Here is a 13817-nt window from a genome sequence, read left to right on the forward strand (position 1 = left end):
TATTAGTTACAATCTAGAAAGAAATACTGTGGGGGTAAGAACCGTCAGCATCCCATTGGGGTGAGCTTGACAATGGGGCGAGGGAAAGGGCAGCGGAAGAGATGGAAAGACAGCGAGGAGGAGATAGGCACATATAGAAAGAGGTCAGATAGAGAGAAGGGGGGTGTATGGGCAGTGAGAAAGGAAGACGGAAGACGAGAGGATGGACAGGGAGAGGGGAGAGAAGGGGTTGGGCAGAGAGAGGAAAGAGGAGGAAACAGAGACAGCAGGAAGAAGGAGGTGTACTGAGAGAGGTGGGAGAAGGTGCTAGAGGGGTGGAGGGGAGCAGATGGACGGAGAGAGTTGGGAGGAGGAGATAGAGAGAGAAGGGTGGAGCTGGTGGTCAGAAAGAGGTGGAGGACGGGGAGAAGAGAGACAGAGAGGGAGTGAAGGAGGAGGTGGACTAATAGAAGACTGGAATAAATACATATCTAGGCAACGCGTGGGTACTCAGCTAGTTACAGATTCATAAAATGAATGTTGATTGTGACATCATTCCCTCTCGCAAGACAGGACGACTTTTCTGTTTTTCAGGCAGCGGAAGAGATGGAAAGACAGCGAGGAGGAGATAGGCACATATAGAAAGAGGTCAGATAGAGAGAAGGGGGGTGTATGGGCAGTGAGAAAGGAAGACGGAAGACGAGAGGATGGACAGGGAGAGGGGAGAGAAGGGGTTGGGCAGAGAAAGGAAAGAGGAGGAAACAGAGACAGCAGGAAGAAGGAGGTGTACTGAGAGAGGTCGGAGAAGGTGCTAGAGGGGTGGAGGGGAGCAGATGGACAGAGAGAGTTGGGAGGAGGAGATAGAGAGAGAAGGGTGGAGCTGGTGGTCAGAAAGAGGTGGAGGATGGGGAGAAGAGAGACGGAGTGTAGGAGGAGGTGGACTAATAGAAGACTGGAATAAATACATATCTAGGCAACGCGTGGGTACTCAGCTAGTTACAGATTCATAAAATGAATGTTGATTATGACATCATTCCCTCTCGCAAGACAGGACGACTTTTCTGTTTTTCACCGTGTGAGCATATGCAGAAAATCTTGTTATCACAGTATATTTTCAACCTTTTACCTTATACAAAATTGTTAAGGCTTTCGTGGCCACTTGTTGACAAACTGCCTATTGGCTTCTGTCTTGGGTTCTTCGGCCGACGTTCATCTAATGATTTTACTGACGTTTCGCCAGCATGAGTGGCTGGCATCGTCAAGGCTTCATCCTCCATTTCCGGTGGTGAAATGGAGCCGAGCTTTCAGCCGCAGACTATGTACCTGGCGCTCCAACGTCTGAGGGCTTCTCCGCGGTCATTTCCGATGCGGTTCTCCTCTTGCTACCTGCGACGGTCGTTCGCTGCAGTACGGGAAGCCAGGATCCGTTTACCTCCAGGCTTTCCTCTTTCTTGTTGAAGCTGATCGCGTGTTTCCGTATTTCTACAGCTTCTCTGAACTAGCGCGTGTGATAGTGCTTCTCTACAGCCAGAAATTCCATGTCGGCGAATTTTATTACGTTGTTGGTCTCATTCAGTGCGTGCTCTGCCACGGCCGATTTCTCCACCTGCCCCACCCTGCATTGTCGCTTGCTCTTTGATCCTGGTTTTAATTGATCGCCCAGTCATTCCGACATAAAATTTTCCGCATGTGCATGGGATACGGTATATTCCCGACATTGCAAGTGGGTCCCTTTTCTCCTTCACCGATCTAATACACTCTTTGATCTTCCTTGTCGGTTTGAAAATCGTCTTTACGCCACGTTTGCGCAATATAGGCCGATTCTGTCCGTCACTCTGGGAATGTATGACAGAAAGGCCGTACCCGACATTTCTTTTTCTGATTCCTTACTCGCTGAGTGTTTGGCTCTGTTACAATTCTAATATAATTTGTGGAGTACACATTGCTCCTCAGAACACTTTCCAAGTGTTGCATTTCTCGTCTAAGGTGCTCGTTTCACATATTCGCCCTGCTCTCGTTACGAGCGTATTAATCATGTCTCGTTTCTGGCTCGGGTAGTGTTTTGATAGTTTGTGCAGGTATCGGTCCGTGTGGGTCGGTTTTCGATACACGCTGTGTCCCAGGTTTTCGCCGTCCCTTGTGACCAGCACATCTAGAAATGGCAGTTTCTTGTCCTTTTCTACTTCCATGGTAAATGTTATGTTGTCATGGAGGCTGTTCAAGTGTCTTAGGAAGTCACCGAGCTCTTCTTCACCATGGCTCCACACTACGAAAGTATCATCGACATATCTTATATTAACCTTGGAACTTTTTTCCTTGCATTTATCCCGTCTCTTCAGAGGGTCGACTTATTAATTATTATACCTGGCAATGGTAGTGTTAGCGTGGCCGGTTCCTTCCCAGCCGCCATCCCTTTGTGTACACCAACAATTTGTGTCTAGTATTTACTCTCACGTGAAAGTGTACAAACGTTTTCTAAATGTTCTCGAATGGTGTAATTGAGGCGAGACGTGGGGAGCAGCGCGTTATTCATCTATGCGACTGTGGTAAACCGCCGATAAACCACATATAGGCTGGCCGGTACACAAGCACCCGTCGGTAAACTGCCGAGTGAACTCGATCCGGGACCGGTACGCATCTCTAAATCCTGGCATGCTAACGCGGGCGGATAACCCTGCTTAAAACTGCTAGCATTTTTATTCCTGGTTAGGACTAAATAAAATGTTTTAGTAAAGGTACAGCCAATAACCAAGGGATTTCTGGCGAATAAAATAATATGTATTATGCCATGACTCCCTCGTGGTGGCCAAGCGGTTAAAGGCGCTACAGTCTGGAACCGCGCGACCGCTACGGTCGCAGGTTCGAATCCTGCCTCGGGCATGGATGTGTGTCATGTCCTTAGGTTAGTTAGGTTTAAGTAGTTCTAAGTTCTAGGGGACTGATGACCTTAGAAGTTAAGTCCCATACTGCTCAGAGCCATTTGAACCATTTTGAACCATGACTCCCTCCTAAGGCCCCCCAGGCGCATTTTTCCTGGTGTTCCGGCAGAAGTATGTAATTTCGTTTTTGCAACGCGTGGCTCGACTCAGCCCGAAGACCTACTGCTCATCACTCCTTTCATGCGACTTCCGACGCCGACAGAAAAAAGTCGGTTTGTTTCCTGTTACAGATTAGTCTAGTCCAACACTCATTTTATTGACATATATTAACAGGGACAGTAAAACATGAGGAACAACAAGTAGTCTAGCAGCGACTGAGCAGCGCCGCTGCGTGGCGATAACAGTGAGCGCCGACCAGGAAGGTGCTGTCGCTGCCGTAGTACTGGTTATTCTTTGTGTTTTACTGGCATATCATTGGATAGGCTAATGATTAGCGTTTCAGTTCTACCGTACGAAGTGGGTAGGAAGGAAGGCATCTAAATTCTCTATATGAAGAAAGAAACCGTAACAGGTATCACATTCGAATGTTGGTTTTTTACTGTCATTTTAAATAACTGATTATAAGTAAACTAATCGCTATTATCTCCACACAACTATGTTGTCCAAAAACTCATTTGAGATGGCATGTACCGTTTCTTCTAGCCTGGAAGTCGATCGAATCGACTGTTGTAATGAGAAATGTTCAATAATAGAAGAAGTAACATTAATACGTTTCTGACACATGTTCCCTTCTTTAAACTTGTTTTACCACCATTCTTAATGGTAGATTCAGAATGCAATGCATTGGTGCAGTTACAATTGTTTCAAACAAATTATATTTAGATGATGATTTTACAACTGCTGCTACTTTACGGCACATATTACATGACAAATATTTGTACGAGGAGAACACCAAACAGCAATTGACGTGTTCCTCTTCTCTAGTTGTTAGTATGAAATCTTGTTGATCAACTCTCTTTGTGGCTTCTCTCCACTGACTGCTCTAAGAAGTCTGCTCACAGACACCTAATGAAAGTAGGTGCAAATTTGAGCTCGCCTGTTGTCCGCCCAGCTGTGAAGACGGTGCCTGGAATGTTGATCGCGCTTCTGGGTTGGCGTACCCCTGCACATGGACAGTAAATAGAATGGCTGCTACACTATTTATTAATCTCCTGTTCTGCGCTTGTGGCATCCTATCACGATTCGTCACATTGCTATGTTTCCATATATTATTTTGATGAAAGTTCCTTTCGTCACGTTCTAGTGGATTTCACTTTTTTGACCAAGAAAAAAAAATTATTTGTAATTGTTAGCTACACCTTCCGCTACGACGTAGACATTTGTTGCACCATTGTGCCAGCTTTCCAGTACCATTGTCATAGGCTTTCCGCCAATTCTATATGCTGGTATGCAGCTCGTTATATGTGCCAAAATGCTGTCCTCATAGCCATGTGAGCAAAAAGATGAAAATCAGACGGAACCATGACCAGGACGCAATTTGAATCGCGCGTCAAAAACAAGACAACCAATCAGAGACTGTGCTCGACATCTATTGAGCAGCCCAGAGAGCATCACAGAGAAGCCCAGAGCGCATCCCATCGAAAACACTGAAGGAGCGTCTTTGTTGCATCTGCAGAGCGTGGCCAAGCATTGTCATGAAGAAGGACTACGCCTGATGACACTTCTCTTCACTTGTTCTGAATTGCCCTTTGTAGACTATTTTCTCGAATCGCCTGATCTGTTCGCTGAATAAAATCATCAGTTGCCAATCGCTTCCCTCGCTGACCGTCTGCATCATGATATTTTGTAGGTCCTGCGTCACAATTCTTGCACCATCGTCCTACTTTGCTATCGCACGTGACAGACACGTTATGCGGGCTCCGTAAAATCAGGCCGAATCCATCATTATGAAGAAAGCGGACGACAGCACGAACTTCACACTTGGCGGGAGACTCTGCAGTTCTAGCCATGTTTATGTGCTCACTGTATGCTTATGACGGAAAAGTGCGACGTGGCGCGCTCGACGGCCGTACTGGAGACTCAGCGCAACACATCTGTGCAAAGCGTCATTTGATTTTAGCTGTGGTTTTTAATTTCGTGGCCGGTCGAATTCATTTGTTTACAGGTTTTTCGATTCCAATAAGATGAGAACAGAAAGAATCTGTACAACCAGAATTCTTTTAACTCTTATTAGTAAAGGGCCAAGACACGGAACAATTGCCGGCCGCGGTGGTCTAGCGGCTCTAGGCGCTCAGTCCGGAACCGCGCGACTGCTACGGTCGCAGGTTCGAATCCTGCCTCGGGCATGGATGTGTGTGATGTCCTTAGGTTAGTTAGGTTTAAGTAGTTCTAAGTTCTAGGGGACTGATGACCACAGATGTTAAGTCCTATAGTGCTCAGAGCCATTTGAACCATTTGAACGGAACAATTCGTCAAAATCACCGTATTTCACTTCCAGAGACACCAGATTGCTGAATATTATTTATCATTTCTAGACTAAATGTCCATATATTTTAATCATTTCCTTTTCTTTATGTACTGAAGAAAAGTAAACTTTTTCTTTATGTAATTCACAATAAATTACTGGCTAAAACGAATATTCCAACCACAAATATATTTTCTCTTATGTTTCATGACTGTATATGAGTACAACCACAGCAATACACAGCATCGGACAACGTACGAGATTTGTGACTTCAGCAAGAAAAAACTGTTTCATTACATAGCTTCATACATTTGTGATAATAATGTGCTAGCAGGCTCCTAACAGTGCAGTCGGTATCTTGTTCCACGTGGCGACCGTCGGTAAAGACGTAGCAGCAACCTTTATGCACCGCAGCGTCTGCACAAGAATACTCGGGACGCCTTGTCACGTTTGGGCTCAACATGAAACAGAAAAACACAAAAATCCTTTCAATAGTTCCATACAATGGAAGATGCGTTAACCTAACATTATAAATACCTGCCTGGGGTCACTCAGCCGGGAAGACATCGGTTTTACCAGCTATAGTCTGTAACACTACAATACCATCTATTCAAACTGACGACCACGAGTCCCAGTACAGGTGCGTTTACATCCGTACGCCTTGCAACTGTGCTTGCCCGACGCGCATGGAGAGGCACGCGTGCGCTGCATGCCTTTCCAACAACGTGTGCGCACGAGCAGCCGAACGGCTTCTGAGGCGCACTGGTGTAAACCCACCTTACACGCCACACGCTTGTCTGCAGTGATGAAAATCAATGCACTATGCTCGTCACATCAACTAACAGGAGATCATTTCTTGCCGGTCGGCTTAAATGGTGCACATTGCCTATACTTTTGAAGCGTGCTGCCTCTCTTAGAAAGTGTACCTGTTGTTACCACGAGAAACTGTTCTTTTAACAGTACTGTGCGCCTATGGACATCGATCCCCGAGTCTAAACAACATGTTGTGGAAATGCTTGGGGGGGGGGGGGGGGGGAAATCACTACCATCGATCGCCAGAATCCACTTCCACGGAGTTACATAATTTTTTTTTACATGAGACCCCAGCAGATACTGAAGGGCAAGGCAGCTTGTAGGGCCCTCGCTGCCTGTTGTACTGTGCAGAAGACATCGAACACTATTAATAGAATGTGACTAAATATTAAAAATGGTTCAAATGGCTCTGAGCACTATGGGACTTAACATCTGAAGTCATAATTCCCCTACTTAAACCTAACTAACCTAAGGACATCACACACATCCATGCCCGAGGAAGGATTCGAACCTGCGACCGTAGCAGTTGCGAGGTTCCGGATTGAAGTTCCTAGAACCGCTCGGCCATCGCGGCCGGCGACTAAATATTATGTGTATTTGTAATACAGCCATTGAAACAGACGATCGTCACTGTGAACAGCCATTATGACGCTTTTATTTCTTTTATTTTTTTATAGATTTTTATTTTCTATCAGCCATTTGATCGTTTACCGCATTACATAATAATCCACGTCTACACTCCGTTAAGTCACCTTACTGTATGTGGCGGAGGGCGTTTTGTGTACTACTGTCACTTCTCCCGTTTCCTATTCCAGTCGTGAAATGTTTGTGGGAAGAAAGTTTGTTGGTAAGCTCCCATGGTGCTCTAAATGCTCTAATTTTACGTTCGTGGTTGCTATCACGTTATAGGAATCAATACACTGAGTAGCGAAAGTCGTGGAATAGCGATTTTCATACGTACAGATGTTGGTAGTATGGAATAAAAGTGTAGTGCATTGGCGGAGCCGTCATTTCTACTCAGGCGATTCATGTGAAACAGGTTCCGACGTGAACAGATTTTGAGCGCAGAATGATGTATGGAGCTATACGCATAGGACATTCCATTTTGAAAACAATTACGGAATTCAGTATTCTGAGATGCCCGGTGTCAATAGTATGCCAAGAAGATCACATTTTGTAAGATGGCAAGAACTATGCCCGTTACATGAAGTCATTAAAGATCACCGAACTCACGTTGAGCGAACAGTGGGGCTGAACAAAAAATGACTGACAAGGTACAATGCATCTTGTAGAGGGTATAGTATGGACGTATTGGAATACTTACTGTCGGGTGACGGTTTTAAAGTAATTCACGCGACGTGAAAACTTTGTGGAAACGTGTTGATTTACTGAAGGTTAGCCTATCCCAAGGAAGTATTCAGAGTTGGCTGCAGCTGGCTGGGGAGTGGCGAAGGGAAGCGACAATAGGCAGCTTAGGGCGGCTCAAACTCTGAGAAAGTGGTAACGGGGCTCGGCCTCCACCTGCCTTGAGTGACAGTGAGGGGGCTATTGACCCCATGCTGGTGTACCGGGAAGCAGACTGAGAACTTGTACACCTGTTGAAAAATGTCCGTCGTCCCGTTTTCAGTGAAACATGCGAGAAAGCCGCGCAAAGCTACATTGGAGCGGTCAACAGAGCCCGAAATATGTGTGTTCCTGACTGTAGTAACTTCACACTGAATTCACGGTTTGTAGAGTCTGAAGTTAATCAGGTGAAGAGCGACAGAATGAAATATGCCGGCCTCCGATGGGAATGTAGGACCAAGGAATTTCAAGTACTCTCCTGGGAGTCAGAATTCCGGAAAAATTGGTGTTTTGTACAGATAGGTGACCTGGGAGGAGCTAAATAGCAGAAGTTGAGAGGAAGGGAAATTTGGGGAATTCTGTTCACTTCCCAGAGCAGGTATTGGTCGGCGCTGGGAAGCAACGCATAATTAATGCGTCTTGCGCTGCAATTGGCGTAAGTGATTTTGCTGGAGGGAAAATCGAGGTGAAGAGCGGACTGGCAGAAGTCTCCGTAGAGATCTTCCATTCCCAGCTTGCCTAGAGTGCGGACGTGCCGTTCTTTACTTAGCTTGCCTGAGAGAGAATGAGCATCTCTGCAGTTTAGGCCTTAGCAAAGGGAACGATTGAGCTTTGAGGTAGAAAGTTTTCGTTCAGCTATGTACTGAGCAAGATAGCTAGGAATGAATAGACGAGCGCAGCCTTGCAGCACCACGAGGCTGGCAGACGTCCGCACAACGACGATGGCCTGCCACGCTGAATTCGGTGATATTGCCCCTGCTCCGGCATGAGTTAGGCCACTGATTAATTTGTTTGATAACATTGGCAAAGTTTCCATGAAGGTTTCATGGTCCGTGTATTGGGGAATTCTTCTCGCACTTCGCATTACACCTGGGTCAGTCGATAGGAATTAATTTTGATTTATCGCGCTTTACTCCACGTAAACGCAATTTATTATCACTGCCTGATAGGAGAGTCATGTAATGTGATGATTGCAGGTTGGGAGTTAAAATATATTTTTGCTAATCGACTGCATCTGTTTTCAGTCAAGTAGTTGAAATCCCAAGTAACCTTCTTAATTAATTTTATGTTCAACATTTGCATCTGGTGTTCAATAGCTGAATATAACATCAATGTGCACCCCCTTTTAATTAAAAGTGATCCATTCTGAATCAATTAATGTCAAGACTCACACCACAGTTCAATCAGGAATCACAGGGCCTTATTACTTTCTTTGCATTATCCGATATTGAGGCAGTTTTGCACTCTCTGTTGATCTGCTAGTCAATTAGCTGGGGTGAACACACGCCAAAACCAGATGAGTGACGGTTGGGGTGTTACAATTTCAGGCATTATCTCTCACCACAGACAACACTGTGTCCTACGGACTTCACTTAACTTACAACAGCAGCAGCGTTTGCGAAGAGTTGTCTGTGCTGCCGTAAGCTGTCGCCAGCACCCCGATCGGCAAAGAGGCTTCCACAAGATCGATAGTAGGCACTGAAGCAAGTGAGCCTATCGAGAAAGAGGCCAGACTCGCAAGAAACGCGCCGCCAACGCCCTCTCGACGGCCAGTATTTAGCTGGCCACCGCGGACCGGAGGGCTCAGTCAGTCATCCAGTGAGTCAACGGGTCGAGTCATCAATCGCAGCCGAGTGGCAGTCGCAGTTGCAGCTAGCTCAGCGTCTAGCTCAGTCAGTCAGTATGTAGCGACCAGCATAGTGTACATAGCGGTCTTGTATTTCACTAGCAGTGAGGCTAACGTGGACTATTACAGGAGCCTGTACCACAACACCTGGACTATCATAAGTTGTTTTCTTTTCTGATAAATAAAGAACCCTGTTAATACATGCATGCTGTTTTGTTTACAGAAAGAGGATATCGGCCACCAAACAACATCCTCTCCTTGCTTCCCATGGTACAAGCCGACACTGACAACGAGACGACATAACGTTGTCAGTGGTAACGGAGAAGTAACACTGCGTGAAAAAACCTTAGAAATCAATGTAGGACGTACGACGAACGTATCTGTTAGGACAGTGCGGCGAAATCTGGCGTTAACGGGACATGGCAACAGACAACCGACTCGAGTTTCTTTGCTAACAGCACGACATCGCCTGCAGCGCCTTTCTTGGGCTTGTGACCCAATCGGATCGGCCCTAGAGGTCTGGAAAACCATGACCTGTTGAGATGAGTGCTGATTTCAGTTGATAAGAGCTGATGGTAGGGTTGCAGACCCCACAAGCCTTGGACCCAGACTGTCAGCAAGACACTGGACAAGCTGGTGGAGGCTCCACTGTGTGGGCTGTGTTTACATGGAAAGGATTTGGTTCTGGGGCCCAACTGAACCGATCATTGACTGGAAAGGGTTATTTCTGGCTACGGTTTTCAACCGTGCATGGACTTCATGTTCCCAAACAACAGTGACGTTCGTATGGATGATAGTGCGCCATGTCACCGGGTTAGCGACTGGTTTGAAGAACATTCTGGACAATTCGTGCGAATTATTTGGCCACCCAGATCGTCTAACATAAATTCTATCGAACATTTATAGAACATAATTGAGAGGTCAGTTCGTACACAAAACCCTGCACAGGCAATACTTTCTCAATTATGGATAACTATAGAGGCAGCATGGCTCGGTATCTTTGCAGAGTACTTCCAACAACTCGTTGAATCCGTGCCACGTCGAGCTGTTGCACGACACCGGGCAAAAGGAGGTCCAACATGATATTGGGAGGTAACTCATGGCTTTTGTCACTTCATTGGAAATTGGTCTGACTCTTCACCTAACGTACAGTCTCGGAATTTTCACAGTAAACCACACTATGACGCAGAAAGCCACTAGAGTTGAATGAGCGTCTCCTTGACGATTTCCTGTTCACTAAGCCAACCTTAGCGAAAAACACAACTTTTCTGGGGGTCTCCATTATTTCCAGTATCAGTCCTATCTGATGTGGATGCCAAGTGACCAATAGTATTTGAGTATCGGTTGACCGAGGATGTTTGTGCAATACACTGACGGAGGATACCAGACTCGGTTCTGCCTTATGTGTAGTGACTTTAATGTGGTCGTCGCACATTAAATTGGTCCTTACGCTTACTGATAGACTGTATATCACAGAAAGATAATGCCATGTCCCACAGCACAGCTCACACCATAAACGCCCTTTGGAATGTACTGAAGCTTGACTCGCCTGCATGGTCCTGTGGCTTGTCAAAAAGAGATATGGGAAGACGAATACTGTCATAAGAGGCTCTAGCCTGGAACGATGAAGTGAAACAACATATGTCTCACAAACGGCAAACACTTTCTGAGGATGGAAAGTGAAGGCTGTGTGTTTCCGTGTCACCATGAATAGAAAAATAATTTAGCAAGATGCGGTTCTGTTGTACTAATTATTTATTCAAACCACGACCATTGTACGAGAGTTGTTGAATAAGTAATGCCCGTCATTTTTTTAAAAAGCCACTAACATACTTAGACAAATGTCCTTGTTGGTGCCTGTTGCGTACATAGTTCCGCGTAGTCACCGCGTACACAACTTTCCCACTAGAGCGCGTCCCGCTAAGCACAACAGCGCAGGCGCAGCGCTCGTCCAGCTCCGCACTACGAGATGGCGCTGCCATAGAGACGGACCAAATTCTGCTTCCGCCGATCCGTGTATTAATATGTAACGCAGCCAATGAGATTGCTGCTAACGTAGAACCTTTTCTCCTCGCAGATCACACGCACGAGGTATTGTAACGAGTGTACAGACCTCCTATTAGTCAGTCTGCATCAGTCTGTACCAGTCTGCATTAGTCTGTACTAGTCTGTACGAGTTCTGCATTTGTCTGTACCAGTCTGTAGTCACGTTTCAGTCTGCGCCTGATAAGATTACCATATTCCTGTACATAGCCATGAAAATAAATGTATAAACACTTTTGTCAAGTATTAGAGATATGTGTGAGAATAAGATTAACGTACCAATACCAAAGGAACTTCAGATTGTCAATTGTAAATAGCATCCAGAACCAAGTTAAGTAATTTTTATGCTTGTTATTATTTTAATAAATGTGTGTGAAAATTAATCAAGTTCTGTTTAAAGTTGGTCACCATCAATCTGCTACTCCAAGCGACTGACCTAACGGCAGAAGATAAACACGCCACGTTAAGACCACGAGACATATTACTGACACTCGCCTACTTCGTTAGAGCGACAAGTCAAATAATCTGATGGTGCGTGTACTGAAGGTCTTACAGTATGCACATCACATTGCCTCACATTTGATGTTTGATCTGTGAGCCGCTGAGGTTCCGAACTGTTCTGGCAGATGGAAGAGCGGTAGTACAGCGTCGAAATGGCGTCTGCATACTACTCCGTTACAAGCAGCATGCTGTTATTGAATTCTTGTGTGCAGAAAAATAAACCGTGGTGAACATCCATAAACTTTTGTCTGCAGTGTATGGCGATGCTGCAGTTGATGGGAGTACAGTTGGGCGATGGGCAAATAAAGTTACAGCCTCAGCTCCATGATCAGCCCCGAGGGACGTCCTGTCACACCCACTGCCCCAGACATGCTGAATCGTGCGGATGCCATTATTCGTGCCGACCGAGAATTGGGGTTGTCGGTCAACATTGGAAGTGCGTCTGCAATGATCGAGTTTCTCGGATATTCAAAGGAGTGCTCACGATGGGTTCCACGAATGCACACAGCGGACGACAAGATCCAAAGAAAGGCCATTTCATCTTAATTGTTGGCCGCTAAAAAATTCTCTATGGGGAACACATTTTGAAGATGATGAGAGTGTCAGTCATGCAGTGAAAACATGGCTACGCCTACAGGACAAGAGCCTTTACCAGCAGGGAATACATGCCCTTCCACAACGTTAGCGTACGGCCATAGAACGTGATGGAGACTACGGAGAAAAATAGGACAAGACCTGTTGATGTATATTGTCACCAAATTCTGCTGTTAGCAATGAATATGTTCTTAAAAAAATGTGGGGCATTACTTATTGAACGATACTCGTACATTCAGGCCAGGATTAGTAACAGTACATAGCTGTTCTGCAAGTCAATTAATATCACAGACTTTATTCTTGTAAAGTTATCACTCACAGATGCTAATTAACATTTCCACATTTCCTCTTACATTATGAAATACTGCTTTTAGCAAATACTGAGTTGTTCTACATTCGCGGTGCTGGAAAGTATGTTTCCCATTCGGGAAGTTGTAAAGTCACACAGTGTTCGTGTTACAATGTACTGGCTACACCGTGTAATGTTGATGCATTAATTTGTTCTGAAAGCTGTGCTGATATTCAAGACAATAAAAGCGGGTTAAAAGCTGTGAGCTATCTGGGGAAGTTAACCTTGCATTACTGAGCAACTGTTTCACCAGGTATCCAGTTTAGCTTACCAAATTCCCAAGCAGACTAACATTAATTATAATCTTTTAATAGTCATCTTACAACAACTGGTGATATATATAAAGAGAATTTAAATAAAAAGAAATAAATCAGTTTATATTTGGACATTTGTTTTAATATTGATCCTTGTTCCGTTAAAATTTCAGCATATTAAACTTGATTCATAACTGAACTGGTGCCTTATTTAGGATTGTGAAAATGTGAGTTTGTAATCTTACAGAACACATCAAATATGGAGCCAAGATTGGGAGACTGCATACAACACTGCATTCATAAAATAACACACGAAGAACGTTGAAACATATGCAAGAGGAAATTAACCACAACCAACAGATTCAATTTTCACCCAAGGAAGTTACCTTCGTAGCACAATCCTGTCCGTCATGTAATTACCACACACTGGTATACTAAATTCATACTAACTCTCTGTGAAATCTTCCCGAAAAGAATAGCTGTGGGCTACTTTGATGAATACACCACATGCTTCACGTGGTCAACTTGGTTTACACAAAGAGTGTAACTCTACAATAATTTTGATAATTAAAATAAATTACATCGAAACGCAAATTACAAAAGAAAAACCTCGAACTGGTTACTGTCGTCTTACTATTAACCTGATGGGTCAAACAATTGTATAGGCACGTGGTACTGGTCTCACTAAGTACATCCCACGTGGGTTGAACATAAAGGAAAGTTGCTATATTGAAAAATATTGTCAAGACGA

The sequence above is a fragment of the Schistocerca nitens genome, chromosome 8 (genome assembly GCF_023898315.1).
Source record: "Schistocerca nitens isolate TAMUIC-IGC-003100 chromosome 8, iqSchNite1.1, whole genome shotgun sequence".
NCBI classification, from domain to species: domain Eukaryota; kingdom Metazoa; phylum Arthropoda; class Insecta; order Orthoptera; family Acrididae; genus Schistocerca; species Schistocerca nitens.